Consider the following 14584-nt stretch of genomic DNA (forward strand, 5'->3'; position numbering starts at 1 on the left):
TAGCATCTTTTGGGATATGCACTCAGTTCATGAGTTCATCTTGTTTAGGTAAAGGCATTTATTTTCCTATAGTCATAAAAATTCTTAGACATCTATAAATTCTCGTTGGAAAGCACAAAGCTAATTTTCCAGCACCATGTTGGAAATAAATGTCTAGTCATGCCATGTTTTCTTAAAATTTGTTTTCATATTTATAGAAAGCATTGCTTTTTTTCTGAACTTCTGAATGAAGCAAACATATATTTCTGGAAAGCAATGATAACATCTCTTACACATCTTCCTTGTTGTTGTTTTATGTCTACTTTTTACACAGCATTTCTCTATTATATTATTCTCAAGATGAGCTAATGAGGTACATAGAGATGGTACTTTCTTAGTACAAATGCTGGAACTAATACACAGAGTTGGCCAAGCATGTGTCTGAGTAGGATGTGTATAGGGAGGAAGACTGAGTCGATAACATAGCTCTCCTGGTGTTCTGCCCATTAGTCTTTCTGTTTTCACTGTCAGCTTTGATGAATAGATATTTTGAACATGACTGAATCCCCAGAAGAACCACTGTTTCCCCTGCGAACTACAGCAGAAGCAAGCAGGCAGACTGGCTTCTACATGCCTCACTGTCAAGGTCTTATACCACTCTGCAAAGAAAGTGAATTAAAGTAATCAGGAAACAAAGATGTAACACTGTGAAAGCATCTTGAAAATTAATATTCAAAGTAATGTATGACTGTATTATAATGATTATCAGTCATTATATCTTCATAGAAAATGCCAAAAAAACTTCATCTAGATTGAAATGAGAAAATATTAGGCTAAAAGAACTAGAATAAAATAATATTTTTATTTTATATATCAAATCAGGATTTATCTGACTAATAACATTTAAGTCTTCATATGCATTTTGCAATTTTCTGAGTGGTGCACTGCTATTTTAGGAATTCTATGAATTATATGAAATAAATGAGTTTGCTGATACCTGCATAGCAGCCAGCAATAGATCATTTTTGCTAGTTAAATCTACTTAGTGATAATGTGAGGAAAAAATCAGACCTTTGAAAATTGCAATAAGAATTCAAATGCTGATTTCGTTAGAACACAGCATAAGTGTCTTGTTTTGAAGTGTTGTATATAATTAAAAGTCTTTTAATGAAAAGAAAAACACAGTGTGTATTGATCTTTTTCCTTTGCATGTTCCCTCCTTTCCTCCTGTGAATTCTTATAGCATTGTGTGTAATCTTGAGATACTTGTAACAAATTACATTACTCTACAGTCATTTATAGCTTTTTCTAAACCCTTGCTGAGTACAAGTACATTTATTTTTCAGGTTGGGCACATGACTTCTCTCTGTAACAACAATTCAGTGTCTAGTTAAAACATTTTTGAATATTGAATAAATTATTCAAAATCGTGATTAATAAAATCTATTCCAAAATTCCTTTCTTCAGATCCTTGATTTCTTAGGATTTTTTAGGAAGAAAAGAGAAATCTGCCAGCACATTGGTATAAGTATTGCAGAACTGTAGAATAGAATCTACAGTCAAACATTGCTACTTAATAACCTTCTATAGAATGGATACAGCATGCTAACCAGTTTTCCTTGCTTTTCTAAAATGTTTCTTTTACTTTCTAAAGCTTAGATATAGTTAGTAAAGTTTTTTCTTTTGAATCTTCTATATAGCTTTTCAAATATATTTTGCGAGCCATTATTAGAGTTTATCAGAGCTGTGTGATAAAGTATGGGTGGAGATAGGATTTAAGGATGGCTACCTGATGGCCCAGAGAATTACAGAAATAGAGTTCTTCATAAAGAAATTCATGACTGTGCAACCAGAAGCACAAAGCTTGTGGTAGATAATATTCTATAGCATTTTATTTCTTTGAAATTCTACTATTTTATCAATAAGTAATTTTTTCAAGATGTCAAGGATATTTGTCTTAAAAATCTTTATCAAAATGTATATATACTCATTAATTGTTTACCAACTGATAAGCAAAGATAAGTTTAAATGCTATAGAAATAAGCTTTGAAAGTCTAGCACTGGCAAAACAAATGTTTCTCAAAGTGGGGATTAGAATAGGGTTAATAAGGAATCTCTTAGATCTCCATAGGAGATATAGCAAGAGGTGAAAGACCAAGTTCATTTACTTTGCAACTTTACTACAGGTCTTTCCTGGAGAAAGGTAGACATTTCATTAACCACTGGCTTCCCTGTCTTAGTATATTTATTTTATGTTCAGTACTTGAGAAGAGACTGTAACTTATAATGACACTGAAGCTGCTTTTTCTTCTCTCATGGAGTGGTGTTAACAATAGCTCATTTCTTTAGCAATCACTGTCGGTGGCAAGGCAAGGACACCTCCCATTTTGATGCTGTCTGGAAATGTTCTCCAAATTAATTTGAAGACTCTGCTCACACATGTCGCTAGAAGTATTATATCTGCTGCATGGATATGAAGAGATAATATCAAGTGATGAATATGTATCTAAAAATACAGGCAAAAAAGTAAGATTGACATTTTATTATAGTAGAATCTATTGAATCAAATTTACATTAGTGAAAAGATCCTAAATGGTCTTTGAAAAAATCATAGCAAAAGAGGTTTTCAACTATAACAGAAGTCATTTAGTATCTGGAAAGGTCAGAAATATCAACCGAGGTCAAAAAAAGTGAGAGAATTTATCTTTTACTTTTCATGTAAACAGTGATTGGCCCATCAGGTACTCAGAAGAAAGCTGTGTTTTTTATGGCTCTTAGATTAGTTGATAATATCTGCGGTGGTATTTATTTCCTTGTTTGCTGAAATAGACTGGACAAAACATCTCTGTTTAATGCTGCAAAATGCTAAGTCTTTTTTATATGTAACAATGAATAATTTTGGTTGGGTTCATGAACAGGAATATAAAACAATTATAATGATGTATGGGTTTGTAGTGGGGGGGAGGAGAGGTTCAGAGAAGGGCCCCTCTGAAGAGATAGATCATGTTTAAGCCGAGATCTAAAGTATAATTTATTAAATTAAGAGTCAAGAAAAGAGCATTCTCTGCAAAGACCCCGAGGTAGGAAATTTGATGGCACTTTTGATGAACTTAGATAAACTTACTCTGACTCAATCAAGGGTAATAGGAAATTAGTGTAAAATTAGGCTAGCATATAAGCAATGGTCAGATACCATAGGGCACTTAAAGTTTTGGAGGAATCATGAATTCAATCAAATATAATAATATCGTGTACATTTAATGTTTATTTCTTCTTTGCATTGTCCTTGGACACATATTAATAAACTCAGTAAGGAAAGGTAGACATGCAAGTGAGCAAGAAAAGTATTGTCGCCCTGCAAGGCTCCCACTGACCTTCTTTCGTTTTGGTGGAAGCACAATGACCACACGTTTTACTCTGAAGTTTTCTTTCTTTTTTGCTCAATTTAGTTCAATTTTTAAATATGAGAAACAAATTTTACTGTCTCATTTTTAGTTAACCTAAACCAGAGGTTCCTGTGGGTTGGTTGGATAAATATGACAAAGGTTTTTGTTATATGTGTTTAGTTATAAGCATGGCTGTATGTTTTTATTAGCAATATGGGAAACCATTTACGTGTGGCTTACTAACTTACCAGATGTGTATAACTGTTGAGGAACCCCTGGAAGAACATGGAACTCAGAACAGCGAACCTGACTCCTCGTCCTTCTTTATCATTGTGCTCTTGTTAGCCTCATGTTTAATCTACCAAGAGTAAACCAGAATCTCAACAGAATACTGATGGGAAAGCAGAGGAAAGTAGAACTTATTAAGACTGGACCTAGAAAATGAATGGCTCTTCCTTGAGTGAGGTGGCTAGTAGGAATCTAAGGGGCCATTAATGAATAGGAGCAGAAATTAATAGCATCTTGGTCTATTAACAGTAGCTAAAATGTAAAAAGTCTGTATGATGGGTGAGATATAGTAGACAAATTTCTCAAGGAGGCACCACTTAAAATTATGTAGGTGAGGACTTTATGATTTTGTGAAAATCATTTGGATAATGGAGAACAGAATTCTCCCCTAAAGAGAAGCTGTGTCAAAGTTTAGACAGATTAACAAATAAATTTAGAATCAGCCAAGACTCCAAATCCAGTGGGGAAATGGAAAGGTAGTGAGAAGCTAAGGCAGATAGCTCAGTAAAAATACTAGGAACATGATCAAGTTGCAATCTCTTGCTGGTTTCTTCATTAATCAATAAATTAAATATTTGATACATGTTCAAAAAGTGTAGCAATAACAACACAACAACAAAAAAGTTGTTACTACCACTGTTATTGTTACTAAAGCTGTTACCAGATCCATTTTTATGCTAAGTACATTGCAATAATTACCTCTCTCATAATAGAGCTATGTGGTGATAAGTGATTAGTTACCCAATATTCATGGGAAGGAAAAAATCCAAAGTACATTTTAAAAAATGTCCCTTATTATCTCATTGACACAAAATACACATATTTTAACTATGTCTTATGTGTCTTTTGTACTTAACAGGGCCCAAAGAAAAAACAAAAACAAATCAAAATTTTTAGAATTTACCTGTATTTCTATGTTTCATAAATAGTAACTCCTAGAAAAGATCCTACGAACCTCAAATCTTGAATTAACCTGGAGAAAAGACCATTACTATGAGTTAAAGACCCTGCGTCTTTGATTCCAAAGATAGAAGTGTCACATAGTTTCAAAAAATTCATTTCTTACGAACTAGGCACTAGACATAGCAGACTTCTTTGTATTATAATGGGGGATTAACAACAGTGATTACATATTTATGGAGGGGGTTAGAATACAAATGAGGAAAATCTAAACAATTTTTTGGTAGTCATGAATATCTCAGTACCAGTACATTAGTCGTCAAAAAAGGAATTCCCCACATTTATAATTTATTTAAAACAATTACTCAGTTTATTCATAAAGGGTATGCAAGGGAAATGGAATTATTCACAAAAATGGAAGAGGCAATCTGAATCCAATGAACTGAATAAATTGCCGGTACCTGAATCCATGACCAGGCTATCTCTCATTTATGGCTTCTATTTTCCTTGGCCTCTCTTCTTGTTCCAGCAAAGTGTAGCTTTGAAATTATAATTGCAAATGAAGCTAATAATAACATGTTTTGCTGAAGCTGTTTCTAGCAAAGTGTAAAATCCCACATTGATCTACCCTGTATGAATCAGTGAAAGCCAAAAATAATCAATATGACCTGAAAGATAACTAGATTTCTCTTTAAATTTGCATATTGCTATGGAAAGAGAGTCAAAATAATTTTTACATGTTTTCTGGTTGGGCAAATATACTGCAAGACTTTTTGCTTGAATGATACAGCAACAATAGCAACAATGCATATCTTAATTCTGGTTTGAATCGTGGGCTTAGTGCTCTTTTTGGATATAATGGAATGCTTTAATTATTAGGGGAGATTTCGTAAATATATTCAGTAATGACTTGTGGACAGTTAAAATGATCTATTAAAAAACATCTAATTGTTTTCTAAATTATCTAAGTACCCTAAACATAGGTGGGTGGGCTTATATATTTATTGAGAAATAAATATTTGTCAAAATTAAGAAAACTATACATAAAATTAGGATTATTTGTTTCTTTAATTAATTAAATTATTTATATTTATTCATTTATTTATTTGGTGATGGCAAAAAAAGCTAAAAAGCCAAAAGTGGATTAATAAGGGCATGAAGATTCTGGTACATTTTATAACATAAAAATAGAATTTTGTTTAATTTACCAGTGTCCATGAAAATTATGTAGTTTAACACTGGAAGAGATGATTTATTTTCTGCCCAAAATAGACTCATTCTAATAACAAAGTTAACTCTCTGTAGAAGCTTCTTTACCTCATATTCAGTTAAATTCATTTAATTATTACAGCAAGCACTCCTTAAGATAATAATAAATTTTTATATTTATATAGCACATGAGTCAACATGTATATGTCCTCCTTAAATTTTGACATTTTCACGAACAATTGGCATAGAAAGACCCTTTATCATTTTTCGTTTTAAAGAAATAACTCTTTCCCTGTCATTGCTTATTTCCAATTTTTAGTCCTCAAACATAAGCCTGAATATGACCTGTGTTCCTTTTCTTGTCCATTTATCCTCTCTCCATTCAATATGTAACCCAGAAGATACATGAATAAATGATTGATTAATTAGGAAAGAGCTTCACTCAAACAATAATTTTTGCCTTTTAACATACTAGTTATGGTGTGATTGCCTTTTGTAATACCTCTTTAAGTGATGTTACATTCTTAGTTCAGTTATTTGCATTTAATGTTTCTTTTCTTGTCTCTAGGATTTAATGTCATTATCATAATGTATAATTTGTTAATGACTACATGCTTCAGTCATATATACAAAGTTACTTTATCCATATTTCTTTTATATTAGCATACTTGATAATTTAAATTTATACTTTTATCTTTCATATAAACTTTTAAATTTATGCTTTAAAATTCTACGAGAAGCAGATATTGTTATATTAATATTATACAAATTAAACTGTTTTAATGCTAATGGAATTCATGCATGAATTATACATCATTTAGAAAACATAAGACATACAAAATAAGCCTGAGAAAAATTGAATGATTAAAATTAACATTAGAAAATATAATTTGAAAATAATTGAGTTTTCTAGACTTAAAAATGTAATTACTCCTTGAATATTTTTATTAATCTGAATTGTTTATATAATCAACTAAAAATGTCTCTTTTCGGTTTTATTTGTAGCAGCTACCCATACCACACCCCTAGCCCTGTGACAGGCAGCTGTGCACATGTTTCTGAAGCAGCTTACACACTGTTTGCAGAAAACATACTGGGCAATAGGAACCCTGTTCTTCAAATATTGAAGATCTGTATCCTGATTTTTGACTAGTGCTTTTAATTAGAGAGGTACAGACATAGAAGTGGGCAGCTATTGAATTTCCAATTGTTAAAAACCCCTCCTCCAACTGAAGTAACATCTAGAGGATTTAAAGGGCTGATGCCCTTAATACTTCATTTTTTTTTCTTTTGGGAGAGAGACATTAAAGACTAGAACTTTCAAAAGCAAATGCATATACAAGGGAATATAGAAAGTCACTGTAAATGCCCAGGAAAAGTACGGGCTCAGAAGAGATGTGAGAAGATCTTAAGTTTTTACACCTCAGGCTGATGCTCAGCATAGAGACAGCAAACATAAATAAACAAAACAAAACAAAAACAGAAAATCAAAAATAAAAGGCAGCAAACACCGAGAAAGGGGAAAATGCTGATTTCCAGAATTACCACATTATTATATTCAGATGTCTGGTTTTCACCAAAAAAATAAAAAATAAAAAAATAAATAAAAAATCACAAGGTATAAAGCAAAACAGGAACGTATGACTCGTTTAAAGGAAAAAGCTAAATCAACACAAACCAACCCTGAGAAAGACCAGATGGCAGACCTACTAACTAAGACTTTAAAACATCATCTATCTTAATCTGATCAAAGAACTAAAGGAAGATGTGAGAGTCAAGAAAATAATGTGTGAACAAAATGAAAATATCAATAGAAAACCTGAAAAGAAACCAAAAAGAAATTCTAAAGCTGAAAATTACAATAACTGAAATAAAAATTCCACTAGTGGAATTTAGAGGCAGATTTGAGCAGATAGAAGAAAGAATCATCAAATCTGAAGAAAGGGCAATTGAAATTATTGAGTGAGCGATAATAAGAAAAATAATTGAAGAAAAGTGAACAAAATCCAAGAGAACTATGGGACATTAACAAGTGGACCAACTTACTCATAATGGGAATCCCAGAAGGAAAAGAAAAAGAGAAAGAATCAGGAAAATTATTTGAATAATGGCCCACAACTTCCCAAATTTGATGAAAGACACAAATTTAAGAACCCTGAATCTCAATACACTTTAAGTACAATGAAATCAGAGATTCACAGTGAGACATATTACAACAGGTCCTCAAATAACGCCTTTTAGTTCAACATTGTTTCATTATAATGATGCCCATAGAAACTTAACTCTTTTATATCACTTAACCTTTGGAAAAATTGATTTCGTCATACATTGTTTTGCTGAAAGTCACAGTATTTATTTATAATGTTAAGTGAGGACTGACTGCATAATCAAACTGTGAAAGACCAAAACAAAGAAAGAATCTAGAAAGCAGCAACAGAGAAGTGCTTCATCACATACAAGGGATTCTTGGTAAGAAATCAACAGATTTATCATCAGAATGTTTGGGAGCCAGAAGATAATGGGCTGATATATTCAAAGTGCTAAAAGAAAAATAAAATCCCTATCAACTAAGAATTCTATATCTAGCAAAAAAAAGTCCTTAAAAAGTAAGGAGAAAAGAAGACAGTCCTAGATAACCCAAAGCTGAGGGAGTTTACTACCATGAGGTCTGTTCTTCAAGGAATCCTAAAGAGAGTCCTTTAGGTTGAAATAAAAAACACTGGACAGTACCTCAAAGTCATTTCAATAAATAAAGATCTCAGCACTCCACTTTTTTTTTCTATGTGACTTAAAAGACTAATACATTTTTGAAAACCAGTAATTATTAGTGTAAAAGGTAATATTGTAACTCCACATTTTGTAACTCCACATGTGATTTCTACATAATTTAAGAGACTAATGCATTAAAAACATTTATAAGTTTAAGTTTTAAGGCAAAATGTACAAAGATGTAATTTTTTATAACAGTAACTGAAGGGGATGGAGACAGAGCTGTAAATGACTAGAGGTTTTATGTTATTGAAGTTTAACTGCTATAAATTGAGGTAGCAATATCTACTTGATATAGTTAATGAGGATCAAAGGAGATTTTGCATGTAGGGCTCTAGCGCATGGCTAGCATGTGGTAAGTGTTAAATTAATGGTACTTATTCATTAATTTTAAAACTGAATATTTTTATTGATGCCATACTTATTCTTATATTTCATAACATTTCATTAAATAATTTTTATTTTTTAAAGCTTTTACTTTAATGTTTTAAGTTTGTATGACATCTAATTGGAAAAAACTAAGGGGAATACTACTGTCAAGATATGTTACAGAATCTGGGACTCTGCTATGCTCAGAAATGACACCTACACATGCACTGAGCAAGAGCTGAACTTAAGGGCAAAGACGGCTTTTGGTAACTTTCCTGAAAGGTCTATGCAGAGCATGCTGTTGGATATCTTATCCCTGCCTGAGTTGTTAAGCCTCTCTGTGATTATTTAATGAGCTTGATTTGCTAGATGTTTCTCTGCATGACAAGGATTAATTTAGAAAGCTGATAAACATCACATATAGAGCCTATTTATTTTGGAAAAAAGAGGAAATTTTTGAAGTGAACTGATTGCAAATGTACTAATTCGAATTAGTGTTTGCTTCACTTAAAGTCTTATTTTTAAAATCATTAAATGTAAATAGTGAATGAATGTTAAGGCTCATATTTGGAGAATAATGAAATAGATGAATTCAGGTTTGGAGAGTCTTTTCAGTTTTGAACAATTTTTTTCCAGAAATTTAATTTTTGTAAATGTTAATAATAAAAATAAAGTCTAAAATTTAGCATTAAAGAATAATCTAATAATGATTCTTTTATTAACTAAAGCATTAAAGTCCAACCTACTATAGAAATGAAACAGAATATTATTTATTTGAAAGAAATAGTATCTTTTATGGCACTCTATTATAAAGTACTAAGGTGGTATATAAGTACCTTAAGCAAAGTAACACAGTAACTACCGACATTCAATTGAATGTCATCTGCCTTACCATAATGTGTATTACTTAAATTTTTCTTCTTTACAATATCAGTCTAAAATTTATAATTAATGCAATAAATCACAAGGGTTATAAAATTCAGAAGGGCTTCTTTGATGATTTTTTGCAGGCTTTTTTTTTTTTTTTACAAGAGTTTTAGCGACATCGCATTACACTTTGAGAAATTTATTCTGGTTAGCTGGCTTTCTCTCACTACATATTTTTTTCCAAACAATAATGGAATTAAAGATTAAGCAATTTTTCTGCTTTTAAGTTAAGGTTGTTTCCTTTCTTGAATCACCTTCTCATTCACATTAACAATTTCATTTTTTTTTTCTTTTCAAATGACACACAGTGTATATGTGCTCTTAAAAATGTATCTGGCAACTAATCTTTGCACAGGCTATTCTTTTCTCTATTGTTACATTTCACTATTAAAATCTCAATTTCTCTTGAATGGTTGATTATCTCAAAGAGAGTTCTTGGCTTTGTTTTAGAGCAGAGGTGAGTAAACAATACTCTGAGGGCCAAAGCCAGCCCACTGCCTTTTTTCATGCAGATGTGGACTAAGAATGATTTTTATAGTCTTAAATGGTTGAAAAAAATTAAAGGATAATGTTTAACAAAAAGTGAAAATAACATGAAACTCAAATTTTTATATCTATAAATAAAATTTTGAATTTACATATGATGTATTATTGAATTATACACTTGAAACATATAATTTTATTAACCAATGTTACCCCCAATTAATTTAAGAAAACAAAAAATTAATATTTGGGGAAATTTTTTTCTTTCTTTCTGTTTAAGTACCACATAATGGCCTTGATTTTGCATCTTATACAGAAAAGGCTAAATACTTAATACCTAGCCCTTCACAGAAAAACTTTGTTGATCCTTGTTTTAGAGAAAAATAATTACAATTTTTATGAAATATAACTTTTTATATCAGTTATTTTAATGAATAAATGACTGCATAAAATATGCATTCCAAAAACAGGAATGAGATTAATTTTAAACAAGTCCACAGGATCTTATACATCTAGAAAACTATTGTACTTTCATGTAATCTTCTTGAGAGAGTATGTATTCTATAAAGTTTCACAACATAGAACTGTTTTCTAGAGACAATTTATTACATATCAAGAAATGAGACTCATTAACTTATAACCACAGATTTGTTCTCTATTTCTGAAAAATGTTTACTTTATTGATTTTTTCTATCTTCTTCATTTCCTAATTTCTTCTTCCTTCTCTCTCCTGCAGTTTGAGCTACATGCTCTCTATTCTTCTATTTCCATTATAGTATCCTCTATATCTGCCATTCATACTTCTTTATCTTATTTTATTTTTTAAATTAAAAATTATTGAGGTGACATTGGTTAATAAAATCAAATAAGTTTTAAGTGTACAAGTCAACCATTTGTTGTATATATATTGCATTGTGTGTTCACCATACTTCTTTATTAATGTGTCATTCACAGGCATTGAAATGAATTTTCTAAAATACACATAATTTAAAAAATAAAATTAAAAAAATAAAATACACATTCTTCTGCAGTGTCTCTTAACCAGCCCAACTGCAGCATCCCATCAAGACTCTTTATGCTACCTTTCTAGGCTAATTTCACACTATTCTCTGATATAAACCAGTTATACTGAAAAGCCTGCAACTCTAGACAGTGCCATGTTTCCTTTTGTCTTATATTTGGAATAAACCATTTTTTTTCTGACTAGGAGACGAAGATTGCCCTGTAGAGATTTACTCCGTCCTTTCTGACTTTGCACAAGGACCAGCTCTGAGATATTTTACTCTTCACCTCTACTAAGGCTGATCTTGGGCGTTTACAATGCTGTATAGTTGAATTGCTCATCTGTCTGCCTTTTCAGTAATGTGAAAGTTCTTAGGAAACATGGCTGTAATCTATCTTTCTCTGTAGCCTCATTTGCAAGCAGTTTACCTTGTCTGTTGTGTGAATCAAATGCAAACATTTTTTTGAAAGGTTTTTAATTACTCACAGAGAGTGGGTCTCTGCAACATGTAGAATTGAGTACTTTGTAGGAAAATGCATCTGTTATGATCTGAAACGCTTGAGTTCCCCCCAAATTCATATGTTGGATCCTGATACCCAATGTGATGATACTTTGAAGTGGAGCCTTTGGAAGATGATTAGGTTCTGAAGGCAGAGCTCTCATAAATGGGATTAATGCCCTTATAAAAGAGACTAAGAGTGAGTCCCTTTCCCCTTTCCCATGTGAGATTACAGTGAGAAGAGGATTATGAGCCAGGAAGCTTACTCTCATTAAACACCTAAACTCATAGCAACTGATCTTGGACTTCCAACCCTCTAGAACCGTGAGCAGTAAATTTCTGTTGTTTATAAGCTACCCAGTTTATGATGTTTTACTATAACAGTCCAAGAAGACTGAGACAACATGTGAGAAAAAAAGTGGAAGCTTTATGCATTGCTTGTCAAAGAAGGATAAAATAAATTCATAAATTTCTGTTCTGCTGTGAGTGTCATGAATTGATAAGGTGGTAATAACTGACTAAGCATTTATATTGTCATCTCTGATTCAAGGACCGCTGATATGTGAGATATTGTGTGACAAATATGTCAAACTGATGAACTGAGAGTATCTACAGTGTTTTGTTCTCATGCATTTCCATTTAGATATTTATTGTGTATTATATATACATATACACACACAATATACATACGAAAGAATTGAGGGTTGCATTTTATTTTTTACTCTTTTTGGATTTTTTCTTTGTGCCTGCTAAATTATTATTATTATTATTTTGCAGACGATGTAAACAAAATACTGATGAGAACAGGGGTAATTAAAATTCAAGGTCTCTAAGTTGTTTACTCTCACCGAACCAATTTGCTTAAGGCCAATGCATTAATGGTGAACATTATTTACCTCAGCAAATGCTCCATTCTGTTTTTGGAAGGAACAATGCATACTCTAGGCAGCCATGGTGTCTTACTTTGCGAAATCTTTTGCCTCAGTGTTCAATGATATTGATGCTTGCCACCTTCCTAAAGATACACTGTGGATCATTGAACTAGTACCTCTATTCCAGAGAAGGTCTGAGTTTGTCTTCAATATCACAAGAAAAATAATACAGGTGCACATATTTTACTGTGGGAACCAGGAGTGCTCAGATGTAGTTGAGAAGTGCAGAAATTAGGCTACATAGGAATCCAACTTTGTGTGTTTCCTCCAGTTTTTCAACCAACTTGTTCTGAGAGCTCCATCTGTTTCCCACTCTGAATGGACCATTTTCAACACCCTTGTACAGCTCTTTTAGTTAGATGGAGTCTAAGATGAAGCCTAATGTTTGTGTGTCGTTCAAGCCCCACAATCAAGCCATATTTGGGTTAATTGTCCTGACACATTTGATCTTAGATAAAATGATCCATTGTAGAGCATAGGATCTGACTTCTGAGCAGCCACTTAGAAATAGATAGGTGACCTGCACTTGTGGGGAGTCAGCTTCCTGACAGGGCAAATTTAACCAATAAAATACTTGAGGAGAAGAAGCTAAGTTAATAAATTCTCCCTTCTGTAACCTGCTTGGTGGAGAGATTTTTAGTCAGTCTATTCACAGATGCCCTTTGTGCCCAGTGAATGCACCTGCTATAGGACTTGAAGTTTCTTTTTTTTGTTCTCGATACTTTGTGAAACAATTGCCTATACTGTCATATACTATATCCAATTGCTTTGTATCCATTTTTTCTTTAAGGTATTTCTCTTTTTACCTCACCTTCAGCACCTTTGGGTTTTTAGCTCCCAACTAAAGTATTAGCATTGTAATTATTGCCTTCTCTTCTTCTATTTTCTGGAGAACTTGGCTAATACTGATGCTGTGATAATTCACCGTGCCAGTAGATGGAAACAAAAAACAAGCAAGAAATTCTATGTTCATTTCCATAGATATAGAAAAGCACTACACACACACAAAGGCACACATGCAAATTTCAACTTCATTAATATTTTATATGTATGTATGAGTGTGAATACACACACACACACACACACACACACACACGATAATAAATACCATATATTGAACACCACTAACCCTAGGCTCTGGCACAAAGGTAAATCGCATTATGTTTTACATATTATTATTAGCAATCTAATACTCACTATGCATTGGCTCATATTCAAACAGAAATTGGGTGAAATCAGAGCTTAGCACTTTGGTTCTCCTCTTATCCTCTTTCAGCATTTAGTTTTGCTGCCTCAAAGCTCTCCTTTTCAATAATGATCCTCATCTATTCAACTGATGGTTGGAGAGTCAGAAAGCATTTTTTATTTGGAACTTGTGATTGTGATCAAAGGGTGGCATAGAAGAAAAGGGATAGTGCTCCCACCTAGAATTTAAGGAAGGCACAGGGCCACAGGAATTCCATACTTAGGACTCACGCGTGCCAAAGAATGGCATATGCCTTCCAAAGAAAAACACTCCAAACTTTCTTTCCAACTTCTTTATTTCTATTTAGGGGTATCAGTTCCACGGTAGGAGGAGAGGGCAGAGTTACAAAACTATTCAAAAATACTGGAATATAGGCTGGGGACTCTTATCAAGTGTTTGGGAAGATTCCCAATCTAAGCCACACTTGGATATCTCACGCACTTTTGATGTGTTGGATTCCACAAGATCAATGTAATCTCTATTAATCCTTGCTTAAGGATTGTGGCTGCTAATGATGGTATATTCTTATGCCTCCTAAAACGTAGGCCCATCACATCTAATTCTGTGAGGTGCCATTGTTATTCTCGTTTTACT

The sequence above is a fragment of the Pteropus medius genome, unplaced genomic scaffold (assembly GCF_902729225.1).
Source record: "Pteropus medius unplaced genomic scaffold, Ma_sr-lr_union100, whole genome shotgun sequence".
Lineage (NCBI taxonomy): Eukaryota > Metazoa > Chordata > Mammalia > Chiroptera > Pteropodidae > Pteropus > Pteropus medius.